This window comes from Hyperolius riggenbachi, chromosome 2 (assembly GCF_040937935.1).
Source record: "Hyperolius riggenbachi isolate aHypRig1 chromosome 2, aHypRig1.pri, whole genome shotgun sequence".
Classification (NCBI taxonomy): Eukaryota; Metazoa; Chordata; class Amphibia; order Anura; family Hyperoliidae; genus Hyperolius; species Hyperolius riggenbachi.
The window spans coordinates 556,192,872-556,220,371 of record NC_090647.1 but is presented as its reverse complement, the minus strand read 5'-3'; the positions used below and the strand labels follow the sequence as shown (position 1 = coordinate 556,220,371).

The 27,500-nt window shown below is 44.3% G+C and overlaps 1 protein-coding gene across 6 annotated transcripts in view; it reads right to left on the bottom strand.

Moving 5' to 3' along the window:
* Positions 1-27,500, bottom strand: part of ZBTB20 (zinc finger and BTB domain containing 20) — a 1,072,531-nt gene that overhangs the window by 944,463 nt on the left and 100,568 nt on the right. The window lies entirely within an intron of this gene.

Below are 27,500 nucleotides of genomic sequence, written 5' to 3'. Positions count from 1 at the left end.
GGACAGAAATAAACGATCTGTGGATACCTCTGCCCAATTAGACTCCGGCCAAGGTTATTTTAAATGGAAGCCCGGATGAAAATTCACACCTCCCGCTTTCAGCGAGGAGGCACAAAACACCATTAAAAATGAATATGGCCTTGATGAAAAATGCCAAACTTTACAGTCATGGGGGAAAAAATAAAAAAGTTGACCTGCACCTGCTAACTTCACACAATATAACAGCAAGAGAATTGTAAAATATTGAACTCAAAGGGTGTCGAAGCAAATAAAATAATAATAATTATAAAGAGGGAAAAACAAAAATAGAATTCTCAGACTGGGACGTGAAGGGTTACAAATCAAACCCAAAACATTAAACATAAACGACAGGCAAGCACTTTTTTTCCTCCAACCATCAACCAAATTAGGGCCCGCACTTCACACGCGGGACCATTAAACACCCTTAATTATGGAGGGACCACCTTCATCGCAGGGGTCCTTTTTAAGCCACAGTAATGTTTGTCAGTGAAAAAAAATACTAATTTAACTCACAGCAAAAAGGACAGGGTAGATTAAAAAATAATAATAATAATTAATGGCAGATACAACATAGGTTACACGTTCACAAGTTATTCTGACCGGAGTTCCCCCTGGGTGCTCAGGGAACAGTGCCAGCTGGTCTGCAGACCACCAAAGGTCCAAAACTGGTGGCCGAGAAGGAGAAAAATAAAGAGGAAGTACAGAGATATATTCGCGATGTGTACGTTCCAAGCTCATCCTGCAGACAATATAACTTGTGGTGCCTTTCAGATTTTCCATGCTGGTTACATTGTATTAGATACCTTTTATTATACCAGGTGATTTCTGGCTTCCATCTGTAGTTGAGGTAGTGTAGTCAGCAACTTTACTGAACACCGGCTCTAACATAAACAAAGGCCGCAAGGCCAATCCTCAGCTTTCTGATTATTAGGAATAAGTAGAAAGTTCCAGGGTTGTGCAGTCGGAGTCGAGATGTCAGAGTAATTTTGGGTACCTAGAGTTTTTGTACCAACTTCAAAGCCCTGGTAAGTATTATACTAAGGATTTGGAGTCGAGGAGTTGGAGCAATTTTGGGTATCTGGAGTCGGTAATTTCCTAAACTGAGGAGTTGGAGTCGGATGATTTTTGTATCGACTCCACAGCCCAAGAAAATTCTACCTAATTTGCCAAGTTGCCAATGATCCAGGAAGTGGACACTGTGCTAGCAAATGCAAGCCAATACCTGCCAATTAGGAGCTGAGTTGTTAGCCAATTTCCAGATAATGGACAGACAACACTGCAGTCGTGATGGAACTCTATAATCAGTTTTAGGATTGGGGTCACACTATGCTGGGGCGTTACCCGTACTGCATGGGTGTTGCCACTCTGAAAGAGAGCCGTGACATTCATCAAATGTATGGAAATGACTTTAGCGGTCTAGAAAAATGAATGGGCTGTATCAGTGATGTAGCTAGAGATCGTGGGGCCCCATAGCAAAACTTTCATGGGGCCCTCAGATGAAGGCACTCATAAGCAATGCCACCTGCAGCTACCCTATATGAATACGAGTTCATTGGGCAAGTTACATCCTCATGCAATTAACACTGCACATAGTTGAGGGTGGAGAAACACAAGAAAGTTCATGGTGAACACATTAAAGAGACTCTGTAACAAATTGTTTATCTTTATTTCTTCTATGCTATAAGTTCCTATGCCTTTTCTAATGTGGTCTGGCTTACTGCAGCTTTTCCTAATTGCACAGTAGCTGTGTTATCTCTGTTATATGATCTAATCTTCTCTCTATAGTCGGCACAGTCAGGCTGAGGCAGTCAGACTGGAATGTGCAGGGCTGCTTGTGATTAGCTAGAAGCTGTACACACCCCCTGCAGGCTCTGTGTGACTAACACACTCTGCTTAGCTGAGCCTATTAGAAGCTGGTTAGTTTGTTTGTAAACACTGCCTAAAACTGGCAATTACAAGCCAGGTTTGCAGCAGAGAATGGCAGAAACAGCACAGAGGGGACCAGGAGCACATAATGAATAGAATGGTATGCTTTTTATTGTAAGAATTTCAGAGTACAGATTCTCTTTAAGTACCCACTCTACTGGGCCCCCCTATGCATCAGACAAATATATAGAAGGGCCCAAAGAAAAAGTAGGCTCTTCCTGCATGTCTCTTGCCGCTGCAGTAAAGTGCTTGGCGGCAGACAGAACCTGAACTGGGCCGTAGAGTAGTCCTCTTTGTTTTGATTTTTTTCTTGTGCCCCTACTGGGCATCAATGATTTTCTGTGATGGCTGAAGCAGCAAATCAGAACCTTAAAAATCGATCACCTGAACACAGAGATCTCCATGATTCATGCTACACACAATAAACTCTAACCTTTAACCCAGGCGGCAACTGGCGGAAAGTCATGGTGGCAACACTTGTTACAGGACTCCCAGAAGAAGATCATCTGCACCATGGTGGTCACCATGACATAAAGTGTGTAGGCCAGCAGGGATGTCCAACTTCAGTCCTACAGGACTGTACCCATGCCAGTGTTTGGGATGGACAGAGAGATGGAGAAATGGGTTCTACTTGATAAACCTGATTCAGTCCCATCAATTCATTAGATATGTGCCAAAAATGTGTGAGGACCTCGGCCCTGGAGGACTGCAGTTGGACATCCCTAGCGTAGGAGTTGTAAACGTTCCGGGGAGTCTATCAACATTTTTCAGATGATTCATAGTTATGCCCATTCCTCTCTCCAGTGGCCTCCAACCTTATCAAACCAGCCCAAAAATATCAATAAACAGAACAAAGATGAGAGAAACCAGTGAGCCAATCACAGCTCTGAGATGCCCACGGAGTGCACCAGTTGGCATGGTACACCTTTAAAAAGAAGAAACACAAAAAACAATGTATATTTTGGCAGACTGACAGAGCAGCCCTGCCCAGATACTATAGACGAATGATGGCATTGTTCTATTGTAAGAACAGGTGGCAAAGCTGCAAGGCAAACAGGACAACCCCTTCTCCCTACAAGGCTTTTCCACCGGGCAGAGAGTAACCTACAGAACGCCGTATAGAAAAGGCAGACGGCATCGAATCAATGGCAATCCGTTCAGCGGAAGACACTGAAGACCTAGCGAGCAGCCAAACACTTCCTCCTCCTCTCTGCCTGGCACAGAACACCTTAGACATATTTATCAAAGAAGCAACGCACTTAATCACGGCAATCAAAATTGAGTTATGTTTAATTACCAAGCGTGGCTATTTATTTTCGTAAACGCATTAGGCAGACCTATTTCTTCTTTACGTACTCATTTTTTTTTTTTTTTGCCACGACGGCAATAGCAGTCCCCGATTGAACAGATTGATGTTAGGTATTTAATTTTTTTTGTTCTTTTATCTCGAAACGATAAGCCCACTCCACAATTACTCGCGTGCGTTCGCTATCAAGTGCCTCGTTTGAAAGAGTCTTTGCATAAAACTACAAATAAATATGGGTCCGTTGCTTTCAAAGGCGCGCCGTCTGCTTCATTTCCTGCTCCCGGGGGCGGAGCTCCTCCTTAGGGCTGGTGTACACGGAGCTTTGAGTTCAGGTCACTTTTTGACTTCAGTCTGAGCTCGGAGTGAAGGGATAAGTCTGTGGACACCCGGGACAACTGAGCAACTGACTTCAAACTGCAGTTGGCCTGACATTGACCTGCGTTCTGACTTATGCTAAAAGGACAACTGAACTGAAGTCAAAGTCCGTGTACGCCACTCTTTAATAGTGTAAAAAAAAAAATCAAAAGAGATACAAAAGAAAAACATCACCTGGACACATAATAACTGCGCAACGGGACTGGATTGAAAGCAAACATGAATGAAGCCTTACTTCAGGTCTCGTTCACAGCGTAATCGCAAAACTGTATTTTTCCCCATATGGTTCAATGCTTGGAAACGTAGCGTCTGTATAAATTATGGACTCCTTCATGTCATACGCTTTTCCATTTGCATATAAAATAAAAGCTGATATATTTCTGTTTTTTTTTCCCCTGTAGGTAGGAGATTTCCTATATAATGTATTTGTGCAGACACACGTTTTACCGCACACACGTGCGCACAAGTGATATTGCAAAAAATGCACTTATTTCACAGGTAGATATCGCTTAGAATGCTGGAAGGCTAACCACTACGCCAGCACGGTGGCACAGTGGTTAGCATCCATACCTCGCAGTGCTGGGTCCCCTGTTCGAATCCCAGCCAGGGCACTATCTGTAAGGAGTTTGTATGTTCTGTCTGTGTGGGTTTCCTCCGGGGACTCCAGTTTCCTCCCACATCCCAAAAACATACAGATAATTGTCTTCCCGTAAAATTAGCCCTAGACTATGATACATACACAACACAATACATATATAGACCTAGGACTATGGTAGGGATTAGATTGTGAGCCCCTCTGAGGGACAGTCTGTGACAAGACAATATACTCTGTACATCGCTGCGGAAGATGTCGGCGCTATATGAATACTAAATAATAATCTTACCTCTTCCATACCCCACATACCTAAATAATGGGGCTTCATCAATACAGCGTTCTCACCAGAACTTTTTTCCAGCCGGGTGGCATGAAAAAGTAGCCGAGTGGGGCGAGATGAGAGAATGCAAGGCTGGCACTTCTCTGCTTACAGCATAGGAGGAGGTGAGCCGATGACAGCCGGGTGGTCACCAAAACTAGCTGGGTGGAGCACCCGCCTAAAAGAGCCTGGGGAGAACACTGCAATGGATAAAGTAATTTTACCTTGGGGCCCTTTTCCATTAGGAAATAAAATCACATTTCCTCTATGCGATTGTGCCGATTTCTGATGGGAGGAAAAAAAACTTAGTGGAAAAAATGTGAAATCGCTAAACCATGGGGAATATCACATTGCGATTGCGATTCAGGGTAAAATGAATCACACGCAATTTACATGTTAACTGCGGTGCTGTTGCTACCGGCAAAATGGGCGTGACCTGATTTCCGGATCAATTTGCGTGTAGCGGAAAAGGGCCCATAATAACCAGAGATACAGTATATTTTGGCTCCATGACATGGGGTCGGCCATCTTGTGTACTGCAAATTCTTAACTTTCCGTTTGATGCCCGCCTGTATAGCTGTGTACACATGCTCAATATAGGTCTCACTTTACAACTGTGAGTGCTGTACAAACATGCTACTTGGCTATACAGAGCACTGCTCAATGGAGAGGGAAGGCGGGAAGACAAGTGGCGAATGAGCAAGCAGAGTCCTGGAGCATGAAGGTGAAGAGAAAATATGCCACTTGTTTGCCATCTAGTAAACAGCTATAGGGGTCACTAATCAATGTGGGGCAGCTGTACACATGCTAGATTATCAGCTGAGAGGGCCTGGAATGATTGCATCCATTGCATTCCATTTTCTCTCTAGTAAGCGTATGAGGCATAAGCTTTCCTGAGGTAACAATGTTTACATTAGAGAAAGGCGGAGCTAGGAGGGAGCAAGACATCAGAATATCTTATGAATGACACAGAAAGTAAAAGAAGGTATGCATAAAACCCTGATTCACAGCAGAACATAAACAGACCTTCAATCTAAACCAGAAGACATCCGGAGATTAAAAATCTCAGCATCTTAAACCCTCCCTCTTGAAACAAGTCATACCCTAAGCCACACCCCTTGCAAGCAATCGCCCCACCCCGCTAAGGCGGCCCAAAAAAACGGGAGCATCAGCATAGAGGCATCTGGGTAGCTAGAGCACTGGCAGTTCTCAGTGATGTTGGGGGTAGTTTAGGGCTGCAGGAAACGGACCACCTTTGCAACAGTCTCTAGGCACCTCTAGGTAAATACTCAACTGATTAGTATCATAGCTCCCCCAGCCACGCCCCCTGCTCTTCCTCCTACCTGCCCTCTCCATAAAACAAGAAACCCCTTGACTACACAACAAGGGTTGTTTGTAAACGGTCACCCGAAAAAAACATGGAATTGAAGGTACACTGTGTTGTAAAATGCTTGAAGTGTACCAGAAAAGATTTTATACATACCTGTGGCTTCCTCCAGCCTCATCCGCTCGGATTGCTCCCACGCCGCCGTCCGCAGCTCCGGTACCGAATCCCGTCACTTCTGTCAGTCGGGGCCAGTCTATGCAGGAGAAGTGCGCCTTCTACATATCTCTCCAGTGGTACCGGAGCTGCAGACAGCGGAGGACGGGAGCGATCTGAGCGGATGGGGCTGGAAGAAGCCCCCAGGAATGTATAAAACTTTTTCTTTTATTCAGCTCTGGTTTCCTTTCATTTTTTTTATTAGGGTGAATAACAGCGCCATGCTTACTATCAAATAACTTTGACCAGTGCACAAAAGGTCAAGTAAGCAAAGACTCCATAAACAAATAAAAAGTTACATCGGTAATAATGAAGATACAATTCAGTGTGAAGACGATAGTAAGTAGTACTAGATAGTAACCTTTACGTCCATAATGAAGAATAGAAGGGTGGATCTATCAGAACCAGCTAAGTTGGCGAAAAAATAAAGCACAGCACCACACTGTAGATTCAGATTGGTTGCTCTGAGAAACTGCTCTACAGTGGCACCTATTTCAAACCAGTTTTGCTCCGATTGAGCTTGTACTTGTTTTGATAAATCTGCCCCCACTGTTTTAATCCCTCCCCCGAACTAACCCGCCCACTCCCACCCTCCAAAACCTTGTTTATACCCTCCCCTGAGGAGCTTCATCTTCAAAGGCAAGTGCCCTCAACATCCAGCCAAACAGTCCATAGAGGGGAAGTACCTCCAAGCTGCTTCAGCTCTGATCTGCACCATCCCAACTCCTCCTCCTCCCACCAACGAATGCCTCCAAGGAACCACAGTGATTTTCACATAACCACACCCCCTTCTTGTACTACTCCCTGAAACCCCGCCCCCACCCAATATAGTGGAGCATGGATGATCAATGAGCTCCTGGAGGAAATCTATATAAACATGGAAAGAACACACAAAACCCCATGTACCTCTATATATTGCTGTACATTGGCAGTGTTCTCCCCAGGCTCTTTTACCCGGGTGCTCCACCTGGCTAGTTTTGGTGACCACTCGGCTGCTATTAGCTCATCTCCTCCTATGCTGTGAACAAAAGCACTGGCCCTGCATTCTCTCATCTTGCCCCACCCGGCTACTTTTTCATGCCACCCGGCTAGAAATAATTTTTAAGGATAACACTGCATTGGTAAGTAACCCCACACCCTCCCAGTGACCTACACTGTTCAGCTATGCGGAGTTCTCCTCCCAGAGCATTCTGTGAGACCAGGTATTTTTTGTACTGGCTTTGAAGCTCTCAGAAACAAACATTCTATGGAGCTGCATCTGACAGGACTAAAGATGTCACCTGTGATAAATGTCAGAATGAAAATCAGGGTGAGGAAAGATTTTACAATGGGCAAACACTGACTACATCATTTATAAACACATATTGTAAAAAAAAAAGCAATTGTATTCATTATGTTACAGTTCCTCTTTAACTGCAAACAGGATATAAGTGGTGGGTTGTAGACAAAAAAATGAAGGTAGCAGATAGTAATTTATAACACGGAATTAGGCAGGAAAAGAAATGCCAGGATGAACAACACCACAAGAACTAGAAGAGATTCTGATATACCATAGAGTGTAGTTAATGTAACAGTGACACCTACAGGATGGTGGCAACACCACAATCAGTGTGGACCCAGAGCTGTCTGGCTTATCCCAGGTGAGACATTTCACTTATCTGTAGTTCAGGTGTGTACTCTGCTGTCTGCAGAGGCTGGAATGCCCTAGTGCCCTGGAACCTCGGTGCACTCCCCAAGCAGTGACCGCTTTATCTTTTAGGAAGCGTAGTTTAGAGAGGTGCCTGGTTCTTCTACTGACCACATACGCTATTGCTCCGTTGTTATTGCCTGATGAAGCAGGATCAAACCTGCGAAACGCGTTGCATTGTCCCCCAGAGTATGTAAATAAACTTGTTGTATTTGACAAACACATTGGCAATTTTTGTGTCTGCTTAGAGGAGGTAAGTCCACAACTGCCTCCTCATGTTTTAAACTTTTTAGATTCTTTTATCATTTTTGGCGCCTCTGTATCCATACTACGCTATACAAAGTCCACCCCTGGTGGTGGTGGGGGGGGGGGTGTTACCCCCTTTTTTTCCTCATCTACGGAGAGTGACTTCTTAATCCTGAGTGGGGTCAGGACTAATCTCCCCACCTGCCTTTACAGTGGTTGCCTTGGAGGTAACTCTGCTTTGTGAGTATAGCTTATTGCTCTATCATACTTCATTTCAACTACCAGTACATACTCCACTATGTTTGGCTCTTGGTGTCTCTACTCTGTGTTATCTTTTAGGAAAGTTACACCTAATACAGGACATCATGTGAATACATAAATAAGGTGGAATGTGCTTGTTGTAAGCCAATCAGCGTCAGGACCAATGACCAGTGAGGCAGTTCTCTGTTTATGGCAATTACATAAAGTGTTCTTTGCAGAACTGGCAGCGGTTTGTGCTGTGTGAAGCTGGCCTCCCCATGCATCTTTCATAGAGTTTGCAGGGCATCACACAGAAGCCTTCTCATGGGAAAACAAGGCCCATGCCCTCGCAGGCTTTGAAGTGGCAAAAATGTTATGTTCAAAAGCAAGAAGTTGTGTCGGCTCGCTCGGAAAAAGTTAGAGAGCTGCAGCAAAAACTGGACCCGAACACAGTGTGGTACTGGTAATCTGGAGGGCGTGGCTGCGCTGTCACTCACGGGACACAAATAGCCCAATTCTTGTGAGTGAAGAATAAGGAGAGAGATTTGGGCAAGAATGCTGGAGGTTAGGGAGAGGGCACCGATGCTGTAATCAAGTTATGGCACAGCAGAGTGATGATTCACAGCTTTGTACTATAGAGACTTCCTGCACGGGCAGCTGACAAGACCTCTCTGATGTGTCTGCAGACTAAAGCAGGTAGCAGGGACCTTCCATGTTATGCCATTAGAGTTCATTAGCAGTGGCTGGATAGATAACTGCTTAAAGGATACCCGAGGTGACATGTGACAGGATGAGATAGACATGTGTATGTACAGTGCCTAGCACACAAATAACTAGGCTGTGTTCCTTTTTTCTTTCTCTGCCTGAAAGAGTTAAATATCAGGTATGTAAGTGGCTGACTCAGTCCTGACAGGAAATGACTACAGTGTGACTCTCACTTATAAGAAATTACAACTATAAAACACTTTCCTAACAGAAAATGGCTTCTGAGAGCACGAAAGAGATAAACAGGCTCAATAGTTCATAGATTTTAGCTCTGGCATACTTCAATGAATGTATCCTCCAACAGAGGGGTTCGAATCTTGGCTCTTCAGTAAGCGAGCACCTATTCAGCAAGGAGTCCTTAGGCAAGACACTCTAACACTGCTACTGCCCACTGAGTGCGCCCTAGTGGCTGCAGCTCTAGCGCTTTGAGTCCGCCAGGAGAAAAGTGCAATATAAATGTTCTGTGTCTTGTCTTCATTAAATGCTACTGCATTTAAAAAGGAACTTTAACCAAGGATTAAACTTCATTCCGGTCAGTAGCTGATACCCCCTTTCCCATGAGAGATATTTACCTTTCCTCAAATAGATCATCAGGGGGTCTGTATGGCTGATAATGTGGTGAAACCCCTCCCACAGTGTGATGTCATGACCATGGCCCTGACAGTTTCCTGTTTGTGAACCTCATTGCATTGTGGGAAATAAAGGCTTTTTCCAGCTGCCAAGCTAGCAATGTCTCCCTGTGTGCATAGAACTCTCAGTAACGAACATTCCGTACAGATCACCTGCCAGAACTAAAGATGTCACCACCCCCACAGTGATAAATGTCAGACTGTAAATCAGAGAGAGGGAAGATGTTACAATGGGCAAACACTGGCTAAATAATCTATAAATGTAATATTGTAAAAAAATAAGTGATTTTATTCATTATGTTATTTTTATTATAGTTCCTCATTCAGTTCAGCATCCAATAGCAAGATAGAAAACAGATGTAGAGCAACATGTCCAATACAGCTGCTCTCCTCTCTATGCGGATAAAAACAAGTTGGCAGCAGTGCATCCTATGGTGTAAGTACCACCCAATAGCGATGGTCATGTCTTTGAGAACTTATGGAAAAGTCTGCTGATTTCCGACATGTGGGGAGTGCTAAAAACAGCAGGGCTGTGGAGTCGGAGCAATTTTGGGCACCCGGAGTCGGAGTTGGAGTCGTTGATTTCATAAACTGAGGAGCCGGAGTCGGGAGTCGGAGTTGGCTGATTTTTGTACAAAATCCACATCCCTGTTAAGTATTAGATTAAGGAGTCGGAGTCGAGGAGTCGGAGTAGGAGCCATTTTGGGTACCCGGAGTCGGAGTTGGAGTCGGAGTCGTGATTTCCTAAACTGAGGAGTCGGAGTCGGAGTTGGAGTCGGAAGATTTTTGTACCGACTCCACAGCCCTGAAAAACAGCACTGTCAGCTGATGATTTCTGTGGGTGGGCGGTGCTAAGTCAAGCACTGTCAGCAGCTGATTTCTGGTAGGTGGGAGGTGCTAAGTCAGGCACTGTCAGCACTGCCCACCTACCAGAAATTATCTGCTAAGTCAAGCACTGTCAGCAGCTGATTTCTGGTAGGTGGGCGGTGCTAAGTCAAACACTGTCAGAAGCTGATTTTTGATTGGTGGGCAGTGCTAAGTCAAGTACTGTCAGCAGATAATTTCTGGTAGGTGGGCTGTACTAAGTCAAGTACTGTCAGTGGTTGATCTCTGGTAGGTGGGCGGTGCTAAGTCAAGCACTGTCAGCAGATGATTTCTGGTAGGTGGGCGGTGATAAGTCAAGTACTGTCAGTGGTTGATCTCTGGTAGGTGGGCGGTGCTAAGTCAGGCACTGTCAGCAGATGATTTCTGGTAGGTGGGCGGTGCTAAGTCAAGTACTGTCAGCAGATGATTTCTGGTAGGTGGGCGGTGCTAAGTCAAGTACTGTCAGCAGATGATTTCTGGTAGGTGGGCGGTGCTAAGTCAAGTACTGTCAGTGGTTGATCTCTGGTAGGTGGGCAGGGCTAAGTCAAGCACTGTCAGCAGATGATTTCTGGTAGGTGGGCGGTGCTAAGTCAAGTACTGTCAGTGGTTGATCTCTGGTAAGTGGGCAGGGCTAAGTCAAGTACTGTCAGCAGATGATTTCTGGTAGGTGGGCGGTGCTAAGTCAAGTACTGTCAGTGGTTGATCTCTGGTAGGTGGGCAGGGCTAAGTCAAGTACTGTCAGCAGATGATCTCTGGTAGGTGGGCGGTGCTAAGTCAAGTACTGTCAGCAGATGATTTCTGGTAGGTGGGCGGTGCTAAGTCAAGTACTGTCAGTGGTTGATCTCTGGTAGGTGGGCGGTGCTAAGTCAAGCACTGTCAGCAGATGATTTTTTTTGTGGGTGAGCTGTGTAAGATAAAGACATTGGGCAACTTCTTCCACGAAAAATTGAAGAAACCAAAATTTGTCTTTAAAAAAACGTACAAAACTAATTGGGAGTCATTAGTGTTTATATTTACAATCACTGCAAACCAACGATTCATGTAACTCTTAAAGTGGACCTGAACTCAGAACTTTCTGCTCTAAAAGATACACAACAGCATAATAACCTTTAAAGAAAAACATTTCTGTGTTCCAGCTGATACAAATCCTACAATAAATCTGAAGTGTGTCTACTTCCTGCTTTCATGGACGCCGACATATTGTTAACATCCTGTGCTTTCAAATGAGCTTATCTGTCGTGGCAATCAGCTGACACGGGGAGAGATCAAATTACAACTTGTGATTGGACACAGATGAGAGGGAATTAGACAGGCTAAACTCTCTAAATACATACAGGGCGCATATCTCTAGATTTCCTGCTGTCCTGTGCAAGAGTTCACATCCACTTTAAAAGAGTCATCAGGGAAAAATATGGGTCGCCCATTCTACTTACCCAGGGCTTCCTCCAGCCCCTTGCAGTTGACGCGTCCCACGCCGCAGCCCCACGCTCAGTCTTCGGCCCGCTGTCCCCGGTGGTACAGACAGCAACCTCCTCTAGTGCGCGTGCTTGAGCTCCACTGTTTATCAAGTCCACGTTGCCTGTAGTGTACTGCGCAGGCACAGTAGTTCTGCATCTGCGCAGTACACCGCGGACAATGTGGGCTTGATTGAAAGTGGCGCTCACACAGGCGCAGTAGAGACGACCTCGAGGTCGCCCCCTGAACCGGCGAGGACCTCGGGCTGAAGACTGAGCATGGGACGGGTCCTCTGCAAGGGGCTGGAGGAAGCCCCGGGGGTAAGTAGAGTGAGGGACCCATATTTTTGCCTGATGACCTCTCTAAGGTGGCCACACACCATACAATAAAAAGATCCAATTTTACACAAATTCGATAAATACAATAGGTTTTTACTGAAAAACGAAAGAAATACGATTGAATTTCTGGTTTTTAATACAGTATAGTGGCTGATTTTTCTGATGAATTTTTATGAAAATAGAATGGCGTAGGATAGATTGCTTGGGTCTATAGATAAAGAAATTGGCAGTTTTTCAGTGTTTTCTATACGTTTTTTTCCTAATTTGGGAAAAATGTTACATGTGAGACATCAGATTTTTCAGATGTTTTAATCAATGAAAAAAATGTATTATAATTCTCAGACTGACAAGAAATATAAATAATTGTAAGGTGCTTAGCCACCTTTAAAAAGAAGCGGTCAGCCATACTATCTCAGAAAAAAACCCACATATATAAGTAGATCTATACTTGCTCTACTTACATAACACATGTATTGCGCTGTCCACGTTTTCATTTTAGTGATTTTTCTACAGTAAAAAAAGAGAAAATCCTTCTTAGCATTTCCCATTTTAAGTGTGGCTATTTTGAAGCCAATCCTGATGTCATTTCCTGCCCTACTCTCCTCTGCCTGATTTGCCCACCCTTCACTATAGAAAGTGCATTGTCTCAGCATGAGAAATACTGGACAATCAGAGAGGAACAGAGGTGTGGGAGGGGAAAACAGGAGGGAAAGAGGCTTCAGCCAATCAGGCTGCATTAGTTCAGTCTGAGGGGAAGTAGAGAAGCAAAAAAGGACAACCCAGCATGCCCTGCAACTTCCTTTTTGTGTACCAAGTTTTGTGTGTACCAAATAAGAGTCAGGTAAACTGGGGAATGATCATTTATCAACAAGAAAAGTAATAGTGATTGTAACTTTTGGATTGCCTGGTTAGCACCCTTATTACTTGTTTACCAGATAAAAATAAAGAATTGATTTTTTATTTTATGTCCAACAGTTACACTTTAAGGTGGCCGCAAACCATTAAAAACATTTAAAAAAAAGGTTTCTTTTTTTTCCAGATTTTTGGTCGTCCCAAAAAACATATACTTTTTTTTTCAATTTCTTGACCTAATTTCCAATTTTTTTCAGTATAGGAGGGTGTGGTGGATATTTCTGTTACATTTTTCAGAAAATTGAATGGTGTAGGTTTAAAGACCCAAGCATTTTTCTTCTAAGTTTTCAATCTTTTTTTTAATATTTGGTGGGAAAAAAATGAATGCACGTGTGTTATGTATTGGTCTGATTTTTAAATGTGACAATCTAAAAATGTGTTTGTAATTCTCAAATTGAAAAAATATATAAAAATTGTATTACGTGTGGCCACCTTTAAGGAGACCTCTGCACCTTTCAACAGGTAGATTTCCTGAGCAAATTGCTCAAGCTACAGTATGTCAGGTTTGAAAGATTCCTTCTTCAGACTGCATGTTTCACTTTTTTCCACAGGATATAAATCAGGAAACCTCCCTTCAGAATATTCCAAGCTTTAGCTTTTGGCCATTCTTGTGTGCTTTCAGTTGTGGTACATTTTCCTATTGGTGAATCCCATACCTACGATGCAGAGAGAGTTCTCTAACACTGGGCAGTAGGTTTCTTTACAGAATGACTGGATAGCACAAATTCAAGACAATCTGTGCCAGATACTGCAAAGCTGCCACAAAACATATCTAAGCTAAGCCTCCTCCATGTTTCACAGTAGACATTCTTTTCTTTGAAAACTGTATTATTTACATTGTGAACATAGAGCTGATAACGCTTAGCAAAAAGGTCCACTGTTGTCTCATCTGTCCAAATTATTAGTTCCAGCCCAGAACAGTGGTGGCTTGTAAATATATGTTTTAGCAATTTCCACTCTGGCCTTTTATACTTAGTTCTTGTGGGTCTTCTAATGAGTCCATTATCTGCCATACTCCTAATCCTTCTGCCCATTCTGGTATCAATGTTTCTCTTGTTACCCTGTCCATACAGGTTATCTAAAATCTCATGAACCTTGCAATAATGATATTTCCAACTGTTGTTACATGGACAGCAATCGTCTTGTAGGCTTTGCCTGTATTAGCTTTGTCTAAATCTTTGTTTCTGATCAACCACCTCTGGTCCATGTTTAGTGTGGGACACACAATCATACCAAACAGCAGTTTAGAGATGGAACTGTACCCTAGTTTGCAGCAACAACCACAACAAGAACTCTTAGAAGAGCTGCTGCTGGATGATTGGAGGAACGTTAAGGCTGGCATTCATGGGTCGATAACGGCCTAACATGACAAGCAATCGATCCCTCTGCAATCATAAACTGATCTGGTAGTGACTTATCTACACTAATTTTCTATCCTACCCTTGAGTAGATTTCAGCATACCTATCGTTACCATTGGACCACTCAATACAGTAAAACGCTACGACGGATCTCTAAAACACATTATGGAACAGCTATACTGTATTGATAATAGATTAGATTGATAATAGTTTTTTGTGCGAGACAAACATGACCAATCATCTACGACAGAGATAGTCAAAGAGATACAAGTAATTCTAACTTGCATGCAAGGCTAATCTTGGAACTACGCCTATCACAATCGCCAGGAAGATTGCCCCAATTCTGATCTGCATACAATTTGCATGTAAGTATCTCACTGACCATCCCTGGTCTCTTAACAAATGAACTTTAGTGTTCAGAGGCAAATATGGACATATTTAAGTGATTATTTTAGTTTTGAAATCTAACTATACATGAGGATAAATGTTGTTTGAAAATGAATTCCTATAACTGACCTACCTTAGGGAATAGTTTTATTTAAAGGGGTTCTGTGGCCCTATATAAAAACAAAAAAGTTTCACTTACCTGGGCTTCTACTGGCCCCCTGCAGATATCCTGTCACACAACGTCACTGGAGAGTCCTCCTTTCCCCGCAGCGGGACACCGTCCAATTATTCGTCTAACTAGATGAATGTCACTGCGGCTGCGCATGGCCTCGCTCCCGCTCACCTCTCTGGGAGTTTCCTGCGCAGGCGCCGTACGAAGTTTTCTCACACTGTGCCTGCGCAGTAAGCTCCCGGAGACGCAAGCGAGGCCATGCAGCGGCAGTTACATTCGTCTAGTTAGAAGAATAAGTGGACGGTGACCCGCGGCAGGGAACGGAAGATTCTCCAGTGACGACGTGGGACAGGATATCTGCAGACGGCCGGTAGAAGCCCCAGGTAACGGACACTTTTTTGTTTTTATATAGGGCCACAAAACCCCTTTAAAGTGACTCTGAAGCTAAAATAATGATTAAAACATAAATAAATAAACAGATACTTACCTAAGGAGCACAGACTAACCAGCAAGCTCATGGTGACCCAGAACTCATTGGGGTGTGTAAGGGACTACAATGGTCCTAAAAGCCCCCTTACTAAGATGTTAAGAAAAACAAAAGTTTGCTTTCCTAAAACAGAAAGAATTTGCGATAATTCAGGTTGGAGTGAGCTTGAGATGTCTCCCAGGCACCACTGCTGAATATATGCAAATTAACCATTGTACCCTTAGAAGCTAAACACACCTCCAGAACCGCTGGAATGCAATGATGTGTCAGCTTGTTAATATGTACAGAGCCATAATTATCCAACATGCATACAGACTGTTTCGGATTGTTTGATCCTCATCAGTGCATGGCATGGATTAATTAGGCTCTATGGAGTAGGGCTTGTAAATCAGAGAGGCACAGACTAACCAGCAAGCTCATGGTGACCCAGAACTCATTGGGGTGTGTAAGGGACTACAATGGTCCTAAAAGCCCCCTTACTAAGATGTTAAGAATGGTTAATTTGCATATATTCAGCAGTGGTGCCTGGGAGACATCTCGAGCTCACTCCAACCTGAATTATCGCAAATTCTTTCTGTTTTAGGAAAGCAAACTTTTGTTTTTCTTACCTGAGGAGGAGGAAGGCTCTGACTCCTATAGAGCCCTCCCTCTCCTCTCCTGGTGCCCTCGTTCCAGCGCTGGCTTCCCCATTAGCAGTCAACAACCAATGGGTCTAAGACTGCTCTCTGCCATAGTGGGAGGCTTCAGAAGTCCTCAGGTGCCCGAGTGCTCCGGAAGATGGACCGCTCCATACTGCGCATGCATGAGCAGGCTTTCTTACGCATGTGCAGTATGGAGCGGTCCATCTTCATGAGCACTGCAGCTCTCAAAAACTTCCGAAGACTCACACAGTGGGAGATTTGAACGGGGAGCCAGCACTGGAATGAGGGGACCGTGAGAGGAATGGGAAGGCCCCAAATGGAGGCATAGCCTTCCCCCTCCTTAGTTATCTGTTTTTTTTTATTTTAGCTTCATACTCCCTTTAAAGAGACACTGAAGCAGAAAAAAAAATATGATATTATTTAATTTGTAAGTGTAGTACAACTAAGAAATAAAACATTAAGATCAGCTACATCAGTCTAATTGTTTCCAGTACAGGAAGAGTTAAGAAACTCCAGTTGTTCTCTCTATGCAAAAAAGCCATTAAGCTCTACGACTTTCAAAGTCGTGGAGCGGGCTTTTTTCTGACTTGTATTATCTCATCTGTTAGTGAACAATTTTCTTTTTCTCTGCCAGAGGAGAGGTCATTAGTTCACAGACTGCTCTGAAAGAATCATTTTGAATGCTGAGTGTTGCGTAATCTGCACATATTATAGAATGATGCAATGTTAGAAAAAACACTATATACCTGAAAATAAAAATATGAGAATATTTTCTTTGCTGCTAATCTTCTAGTAATTATTCATAGTACACAACCAATTCATTATATCATATATTTTTTTTCTGCTTCAGTGTCTCTTTAATGCTTTGTAGGATTCCTCTTTTAAGAGGCCCTGTATAGACTTATATAGAATGTAGTAAATGATTCGGGATACCCAATTTTACGTTAAATATCCTAGTTTCAGCATCAAATACACTTCCTATAGCAGTGACGGCTAACCTTGGTACTCCAGTTGTGACAAAACTACAAATCCCATCATGCCTCTGCCTCCCCGAGTTATGCTTAAAGCTGTCAGGGTATTGCAATGCCTCATGGGACATAGTTCCACCACAGCTGGCGTGCCAAGGTTAGAGATCACTGTCCTATAGCTATATATATCCGGATATTGGTATGAAGCCCCGCCCTTCAAGTGACACCATAGCCTAGGCTGTTCGGCTATATGGGATTCTCTCTCCGCAAAGCATTCTGGGCAGGCTTGCCCAAATCCGAATTCGGGAGAAATCCGGATAGTTCTATCCAGTTATCTCCCAGTAAAGCTGTGTGGGGGGTGTCAGTCTTACCTGTATGACGTCTTCTTCGATCCATCCCTGGCGCCTCCCACGATGCGTTCCATGCGCCGGTCACGTGACTACAAACACTTCCTCCTTCAGCCCGGAAGGAGGAAGTGCTTGTAGTTACGTGACCGCCGCTTGGAGCGCATCGTGGGAGGCGCCAGGGACGGACCGAAGAAGACGTCATACAGGTAAGATTGAGGACCCCCCGCACAGCTTTACAGGGAGATATCCGGATAGAACTATCTGGATGTCTCCCGAATTCGGATTTGAGCAAGCCTGATTCAGGGAGAACAGGTATATTTTGTACTGGCTTTGGAATTCTCAGAAACAAACATTCTGCGGAGATCACCTGACAGGGCAAAAGATGTCACCACCCGTGATATATTTCAGAGAGGAAAGATTTTACAATAGGCAAACACTGACTAAATAATTTATAAATCAATATTCTATTATTTTATTCATTAGATTATTTCCCTACATTTCTCCTTTAAGTGCCTCTGCCTGTTATTAGGCACACTGTGCCCTCTTCTCCTCCCGATAGGCCGTTACGCTGTACATTATTGTAACGGCTGAGTAGAGGTGCTCTTTGTTCTGGCAGTGCACTCACCATACGCATCTCCATACGGTGGTGCTGGGTGTGGCCTGCACAGGGCTGGGAAGACAGATTTAGCCTTTGTGAAGGTTAGTGTGTTCTCTGTTCTGATATAAAATTATCCACGAGAGTGCCAAGAAAAACAGCACCTGCCCTACAAGCTGCACAGCTGGTACATGTAACCCAGACTCCCCTCTGCCTGGCCGCACTGCTCTCTGTTGTCATTACACCTTTCCTGTACCACACTTCTACATTTTTGTTTTTAAAACACCCAAGGAGGAAATACAAGCCGATAAATCTATATATTTATATAACAAGGGCCTTTTGTTTGCACATTTAAAGGGGAACTGTAGTGACACTAACATAATGAATAAAACTGCTTATTTTTCACAATATTCATGTACAGATTATTTAGTCAGTATTGCCCTATTGTAAGATCTTTCCTCTCCCCGATTTACATCCTGAAACGTATCACTGGTGGTAACTACTTTAGTCCTGTCAGGTGATCTGTACGGAATGTTCGTTACCAAGAGTTCTATGCACAGAGGGAGATGCTGCTTGCTTGGCAGTTAGAAAAAGCCATTATTTCCCACAACGCAATGAGATTCACAGACAGGAAACTGTCAGGACCATGGCCTTGACATCACACGGTGTGGGGGTGGGGGGGGGGGGTATTCACCACAATATCAGCCATATAGACCCCCTGATGATCTATTGAAAAAAAAGGTAAAGATTTCTGGTGGGAAAGGGGGTATCAGCTACTGATTAAGAGGAAGTTCAATCTTTGCTTTATGTTTCTCTTTAATTCTTAACAGGCTGTCAATGAACATTTTCATCCAGCCAGGGAGATTGCTTAAAAGGTACATACAGAAGAAATATAACTGGTGCCGGTAGGGATTGGGAGTTGATCGTTAGGGTCATAGTTCTGTTGACAAGCTCATACAGACATGTTGGCAGCGAGTAGTGTACCTAGGGTACTTGACATCCAGTACTGATTATTTACAGACAACCCCCTACCCATTTTTTCCTGGAGGGGTTTAAAGAGAACCAGAGACGAAGCACCCTCATGTATTTTACCATATATATCAGTGGGAACATTAGAGAAAATACCTACTATGCTTTCTGTTTCATTCTGCACTGCACAGCTTGCTTCTAATCAGCCCTGATAAAATCCCTGACTGAGCATTCAGTCTGGCTATGTTGAGGAATATTTATAGCTCAGTCTGTGTTCTATCCTGTCTTTTCAAGCCCAAGCCTGCCCCCTGCTGGCTCTGCTCAGGAATCATTATAGTCGAGTCATTATAGCAAAGCCAGACTGAATGCTCGGTCAGGGATGAGCATTCAGTCTGGCTATGTTGAGGAATATTTATAGCTCAGTCTGTGTTCTATCCTGTCTTTTCAAGCCCAAGCCTGCCCCCTGCTGGCTCTGCTCAGGAATCATTATAGTCGAGTCATTATAGCAAAGCCAGACTGAATGCTCGGTCAGGGATTTTATCAGGGCTGATAACAAGCAGGCTGAGCAGTGAAGGATGAAACAGAGAGCAGGGTAGGTGTTTTCTCTAATGTTCCCACTGATATATATGGTAAAATACATGAGGGTGCTTCGTCTCTGGTTCAGTTTAAGGGGTGGCACGCTATTGGTAGACCCCATGTGATATCCCCAGTGGTCTAGCGGTACCTTCCCGTGCGACATCCCATGTGGGCTGGCTGTACCCGCCTTCCCCCACACCACCCCATCCCCATATAGACCCAAACTTGTAGAAAAAGAGAAAACACAGAGGCACCGGGAGCCCAATATTGTGTAATACCGTAAAGACAAATGGTATATTGTATATAAAGGACAAATATTCTCACAAAAGTAGGTTGCAGAAGATGCAACCACTCATACAGGCATGCAGGGAGATTGCCGCCCCCACTCGGCCATTGTGGAAAAGTAAGATGGTTGCTGCTCCAAAAACAAAAAAGGGGTTCGACTTTACTCAATGTGAGGTCAAAAAGTGAACTCCTAGACCGAAGGTTACTGTAAATACTTCGAAAGTATAGGAGTCGTCCAAGGTGTAATGATCTCATATGATGAATGTTAATTGAATATTACCTTAGAGATGTCACATGCAAGAGTGCAGGCGCTCAGGGCTGACCTTTATCGGGTTCCCACAGGCACTTGAATTTGACCCGATGAAGAAGCTTGTCGCCGCGAAACACGTTGCACATAATAAAAACGTTTGTCTTTAGTGAAAACTCTGTACTCTTGATTGTGACGTCTCTAAGGTAAGATTCATTTACCATTCATCATAGGAGATCATTACACCTTGGACGCCTCCTATACGTTCCCATCCCCATATAGCTTGCCTAGTGGTCTAGTGGTACCCCGCAGGTAGAGAACGGCATGGAAGGTTGACATCTAGGCAGAAACAATCAACACTCCAGCCAGCGGGGTTGATTAGCACTGGGGAGTCTGACATAATTCCTCCCTCTCCATGCCCCCCCCCCCCCCCTTCCCCCTAAGGTCCCCCTGGTGGTGCAGCTTGTGAGTGGATCTCACCTGATCCTGATGTGTCTATGCTCCTTGACAGCTAGCCTGATCTCTGCATTTTTTGTGTAATTACGCAACATGAAAGAAACAAGAAGTAGAGTGAGCAGCAGGGGGCCGTGGGGCATGGACACATCAGAATCTGGTGAGATTGACCTTACTTTTCAGGGGGACAAAAGAGGAGGGCCCATGGAGAGGGTGGGAGGAATGAGGATGCCCTCTCACCCCCACCAAACTCCCAAATGCTAATCAGGCCCGCTGGCTGGAGCCTCAATTGCTTCTGCACAGGTGTCATCCCTTCTGAGGTGGCACCCGGTTAGCCCCCCCCCCCCCCCACCCCCACACAGTGCGCCACTGTCACCAGCTACAGCTGAGCAATGTGTACTGTTGCTATGGGGAAGGGAGGAGGGATGATGGTGCAGTGCAAGATGGGGTGGCTCCTGAACGGCAGGGTAAGGAGGGGAACAATGCGCTCTGCTGTTGCTTCTACTCTCCTTGCCCCAAACAATGCGGTTTCTGGTCCTCCACTCTACCCTCACTCCCATTATAAAGCTGGAAGCGAGCCCTACAGAGCCTGCAATAGCGACATCTCCTGGTTACAACCATCAAGTCTCCTCTGTTCACCACTGCCTGTCCTCTCTCTCCTCCAAGATCCCAGAGTTGTGTCCTCTAGGTTCCTCTGCCAACTCCATCATCCAACCTCACCATGTGTCATCCTCTTCATTTCAGTAGAAGCTGAATATTGCCAGTGGAGAGGGCCTTACAATGAGAATGGATGATGAACCCAAAAGACACAAGGAAGGGAAATTATGGAGATGGAGCCATCAAACATATGTTTCACAACTGCACTTCTTGGGTTTTCTTGACTTTTGCAGGGAGCACTCCTCATTTGCAGATTGCGAGAGCGACCACACCGGCCCACAGGGGTGTTATTTATGTACTTTTATTCTTTGAGCAAGGGATCCTCCATGATCCTGAAACGTGTTGAATGTACAGTGGTGCGCTGGCTGATACTTACCAAACATATGAAGGAGATATGGGAAACACAAGTGGGCAGCTGGCAAAGCAAGAGCGTTTCTGGCCAAAAGATCTTGGTTTATATTCAGGTTATACACTAAACTGCAGATCCCTGCAGATTCTTTTTAGAGACGATCATCTAGCCCAGGGGTACCCATGTGTACATAAGGCGTGTTCAATTCCAGTCCTCAAGGGCCGAGGACTTCACACTTTTTTGGCAAAGCTCAAATTAATTGCGGGACTGAATTGGGAGAGGTGTGGTTCATCAACTAAAACATATTTCTTCACTTCTGTCCATCCTAAACACTGAATCCAGCCCTCGAAGAATGGAGATTGACACCTGTGTCATAGATCGTGATCTACCGGTAGATCGTAAAGGTCCAAGCATGCGCAGAAGGCCCCCCGCTGACGTCACTAAGCTGAATACCAGAGAAGATTGCAGCTTAACGGAGGTACTTGGGAGGACGGCGACAGATGCATCCATGTTTATGGGGCTGGAGGAAGCCCCGGGTACGTAGAAAAAGTCTCCTTTTTTCATCTCTGGGTCTCTTTTAGCACAATAGAGCTCAGAAACAGCCAAGAAGTTGGCCACTGTGAGCACTATGGGCAACTTACACTGGTTGGTTGAGACTGCTGGTTAGTTGAGTTCCAGAAACCTGGGCCTCTATTGTATTTCTATCTAGGTACATAATCTGCACTTTGCATTAGTTCTAAAAATGACTAACCAATCAGCTTCTACGTTTTTTTCTCGCTCTAATGAGGACGAAACCGAGGCATCAACCCTTTCTGAATGCTGGCCGCAGTGAACTCTTCCATGCGTTCGTAGCTTTAAACTTCAGAAAAATCTCATGTCCCGATTATCTAGGATTGTCATTTCATCAGCTTCTCCAAACACAGAGCTGCTCCGCATGTTTTTTCAAGACATAAAACTTTATCTGCCCCGGGACAAACGACATTCTGTCCACATGGCCGTGCAAACTCCCTGCCCTTGCATAAAGGAGAGGCGATGAAAGGCGATTCCCTCGTGGGAGAGGAGGGAGAAGTTGCCTAAATGTGCTCAGAATAAGGGAAGTAGGCACAATTGGTGCTGAGCAGATGGCCGGGTTTGCTTCCAAATAAAGCAGAACTTATTAGCCTTTAAAATAATGTATATCTGTTCTTAATGCCATGTACAGATTCGCTGGGAAGAGGAAGACACTGCCAGTGTATATAAAATAGCCAAATTTTCAATTGAATATGCATTATAAGTGTATATCCATTCAGTGTTACATACAATATCAATTACAGATGTCCACACAAAGCCAAATAAATATCTGCTAGCTTTCCAACTTGGTACTCCATCTGCAGTGCCATCTGTTTGCCTGGGAAGGTACGGGTGAGGCTCTTAAAGACTGTTCAGCTTTGTAAACTTTTATTTTTTTTTGTCCCCCCCACCCCCCTTTCCCTACTTCTTCCAGAATGCTGTCTCCCAATATGTGATGAAGCAATCAATGTCTTCTGATATGTTTTCTGTAGGACAGATGGAAATGCATTTGCTTGCGCTGAAATGTCAAATATGTCGAAACGTGTTATTCTGAGGATGACCCTTTCGCTGCCATCTTCGGAGGTGTCTGTTTTTAGGAGCTGTCGCCGCGTTCCCGTGCATGGGTGGAACCTTTCCAAATTTTCCCAACTCCGTGGGCCAAGACCAACGACAAAATGTAGAAAAAAAAATAAAAATATGAGAAATTAGAGTTTTTGTATCTTTCCTGGTGAAGCAATCTGTCCTTGGATGAACGCAACCCATAGACCAGTTATGTTCATTATGTAAAGAAAATTAAAGGATTACTGTAGGGGGTGTCGGGGGAAAAGAGTTGAACTTACCCGGGGCTTCTAATGGTCCCCCGCAGACATCCTGTGCCCGCGCAGCCACTCACCGATGCTCCGGCCCCGCCTCCGGTTCACTTCTGGAATTTTCGACTTTAAAGTTGAAAAACCACTGCGCCTGCACGTCCGCGCCCTCGCTCCCACTGACGTAAGTATAAGCCCCGGGTAAGTATAAGAGCTGCTCGTTATCTCGCCTCTGAGTCTCTTTAAAGAGGAACTCCAGCCTAAACAAACATACCGTCATTAAGTTACATTAGTTATGTTCATTAAAATAGATAGGTAATATAATCTCTTATCCACCCTGTTTTAAAAGAACAGGCAAATGTTTGAGTTCATGAGGGCAGCCATCTTTTTGGTTGAAAGGAAGTGACAGGGAGCATAAACACAGTTCCAACTGTCCTGTGTGCTGATCCCTCCCAGTTGCTAGGCAATGTGAATAACAACATAGGATATCCCATCATGCTTTGCACAGCATCAGGGAAAAACTGCCCGGGTAGTTCTCTTTGATGGGTGGAGCTTAGCTAAAAATGCAGCTAAAAATGATGCTTTGGTAAGAAAAACAAAGTTCTGATGCTGTGGAACTTTTAAAGAAACACCAAGCCTTTTCAGTGCTGCTGAGTAGATTTTTAGTCCGGAGGTTCACTTTAAGTATCCCCCGAGGGGGTTGGGATGTTACAGAATCTCTGTGAAAAAAAAAAAGTAATATCATGTATTTTGGGAAGGGTGGGACTTGGATTGACCTCATCTTGGAACCCCCGCACCAGGGCTAGCACTGTTGCTCCTGGTTTGGATCTCGGCTACATCCTTGTTCATATTTCACCATCAAACACACCACGACCTTAACTGTACCCCTTTATAATGACACCTAGTCCTAAATAATTCCGTCTCCCTGATACTTCATCCTAAAACTTTGTACACACTTTCAATTATGATTGGCTAATCCCTGACCAATTTTTCAATGTCCATATAGAAGGTGGCTTTTCAGTTTTGATTTAAACACCTCTAGGGTTGGAGAGGTCCTGATTGGGTGTGGCAAGGTGTTCCAAACTGTAGGGGCAGCATGACAGCTCTGGCTTACACCCTTAGTCAATCCATTGCCATCGCACTCCCAGCATCCCTGATAAGTCTCATTTTCTTCCCCCAACCCTTAATAAACCCTTCATTCCCCAGCACTTACAATAGCCCTCACTCTACCTTCCCGACACTTACTTAGCCCCTCTTTTTCCCTACTCAACTACCAGCACCGTCAACAGCCCTTACTCTACTCCCCCCCCCCCCCCCCCCAGCCTATATGCCTCTCTCACTGGGAGCATGGTCCAAATTCTGCATCAGGCCCTCATGTCTGTAGCTGTGACTCTGGACTTCCAAGATTAATTCAGCAGTTGTAAGAAATGAGTGTAGCCCGCATGGATTAAACCCGATCCAGCAGGCAACAGTGTGTGGCCACAGTGCTGTACAGACGCATATCGTTCTCTATGGAGAAAGAGGAGAGATGACAGCACCACCAGGCTCGACAGAACAGCTTTAGCAGGCAAAGTATGGAGGGGTGCAATGGACTTGGCCATTGATTCTTCATGCTATTGCATGGGCACGGGACGTCCTTGCACCTGTACAGTCTGCGCTTGTACACGGATGGGAGAGCTCCGCGAAGAAGAAGAGGATCCAGCGAGCAACAGTGGGGTTGAGGAGAAGTGGAGAAGCCTCTGGATCATACTGAGGCTTTCCTCTAATGAATAAAGTATCTACCTTTTCCTTATTTCCTTACACGTTTAGGGACCCTGAGCAGACGCTGTGGGTATGCATTTACGCCTAAGTCTATTTGGTAAAGAGGAGACACTCACCGGTCCATTATCTAAGCTCTCCTGCTCCCGGGTGGTCGCTATAAATTACATTGTAACCAGCGACTCTGACATAAAGTCGCGCGTGACCCCGAAACAGGAAGACTGAGAATCTGTATTGTTAAAATCGCACAAAAGTAAACATACCAGTGCGTTAGGGGACATCACCTATTACCCTCTGTCACAATTTCGCCGCTCCTCGCCGCATTAAAAGTGGTTAAAAACAGTTTTAAAAAGTTTGTTTATAAACAAACAAAATGGCCACCAAAACAGGAAGTAGATTGATGTACAGTATGTCCACACATAGAAAATACATCCATACACAAGCAGGCTGTATACAGCCATCCTTTTGAATCTGAAGAGATCATTTGTGTGTTTCTTTCCCCCTGCAGCTATCTTCCACTGAAGTGTCAGGCTATTTCTTCCTACAGAGTGCAGACAGCTGTGCCTGTATGTAATTCCTCATTATGTGAAAGCCCAGCCAGCTCAGAGGAGGATTTATCCAGCTTGTAAAAGATAATAGAACAGAGAGAAGCTGCACTAATCTAAATATCACACAGGCAGTGTGCAGAGAGGGGCCTGGATGGGGGAGTTCATAGCAGAACCACAACACTGAAGAACTTGGCAGCCTTCCAGACACAGGCCTGACAAGTCTGACAAGAGAGAGATAAGTTGATTTATTACAGAGATGGTGATAGTAGAACGTGCTGCAGTAAGCCAGAACACATTAGAATAGCTTTTGGAACTTGTAGGATGATAAAAAACAGGATGCAATTTTTGTTACGGAGTCTCTTTAAGTTCAGAGTCGCTGATTACAATGTCATTTATAGAGCTTAGATAAGGGGCCATTGAGTGTATCCTCTTTACCAAATAGACATGGGTATGCATACCCACGATGTCTGTTCAGGGTCCCTTTAAAGATCAGGCATGCCGGATCATTAACCTACCTGGCGGTAATCCCGAGCTACACTCGGGCTAGCCGCCAGGAGCTCAAAGCAGAGTATAGCGCGCAGCAGGCATTTTTACACACCTCCTGGGGGATCCAGATGTTCTCCTTCCTGTCCTCGGAGGCTCTGAATCACTGTGGTGAGATCGCCATCACTGATCTCACCAAAGAGTTTCAGCGCCACCCGGAGGACGGAGGTAAATTTGCAGAGCTGGAGTCCAGAGAGGTGAGCGAAAGCAGGGGCTGCTGCAGGCATTCTGGTGGCATGATTTTTTTTCCTGAGTTTTGGGTTTGAAACGTTTTAAAAAGGCACTAAATTCCAGAAATAATCATACAGCTGGGAGGGGGGTTAAGAAACCTTAGTGGACATTGGGAGCACCTGGGCCAAAAACAGTATATCATTAATACCAGCCTCTAGAGTTCTCCCTTAGCTCCGCCTGCATGAATCACTCTTCCACAAAGAAACCAGATGTCACATCATAGGTATTCCAAAGGAATTAGCAGATCAGATGCCATATAAACCAGCAAGAGCAGAGAAAGAATTTCAAAAGGACTTTCTAACCTTACTTTATGGCTGAATAATAAAGTGTAGGCCTTTATCAACATCCAGGGCTGTGGAGTCGGAGTCGGAGTCGTGGAGTCGGAGTCGTGCAATTTTGGGTGCCTGGAGTCGGAGTCGGGAAAAAATGCACCGACTCCGACTCCGACTCCTAATGAATTTGTAACTGTAATTAAAATAGAAAATATGATAAAATGTTCTATTTCTCAGATAATAGTCATTAAAAATAATGTATATATACAGTATATATACAGTAATAGCTGTGCTTAGTCCACAAAAATGAAATAAACCAATCAAAATTAGTTACTTGTGCTGCTTCAATAAAGCAGTCCCCGTATTTTTAAGGTCAGATATACATATCTGATTGTGACTGTATATATGATGTGTACACAGGAATCTCTTATATATACTAAATAACATCTATGCTGTAAGTGTAAAGCCTGATGTGTAGCTGTGTCACTAATAGAGATGGTCAACGAGATGGAAATAATTCTGCATTGATGCTGATTTATGCAAATGTATGCACTCCCTTTGCTGATGAAATCAAATAATTTG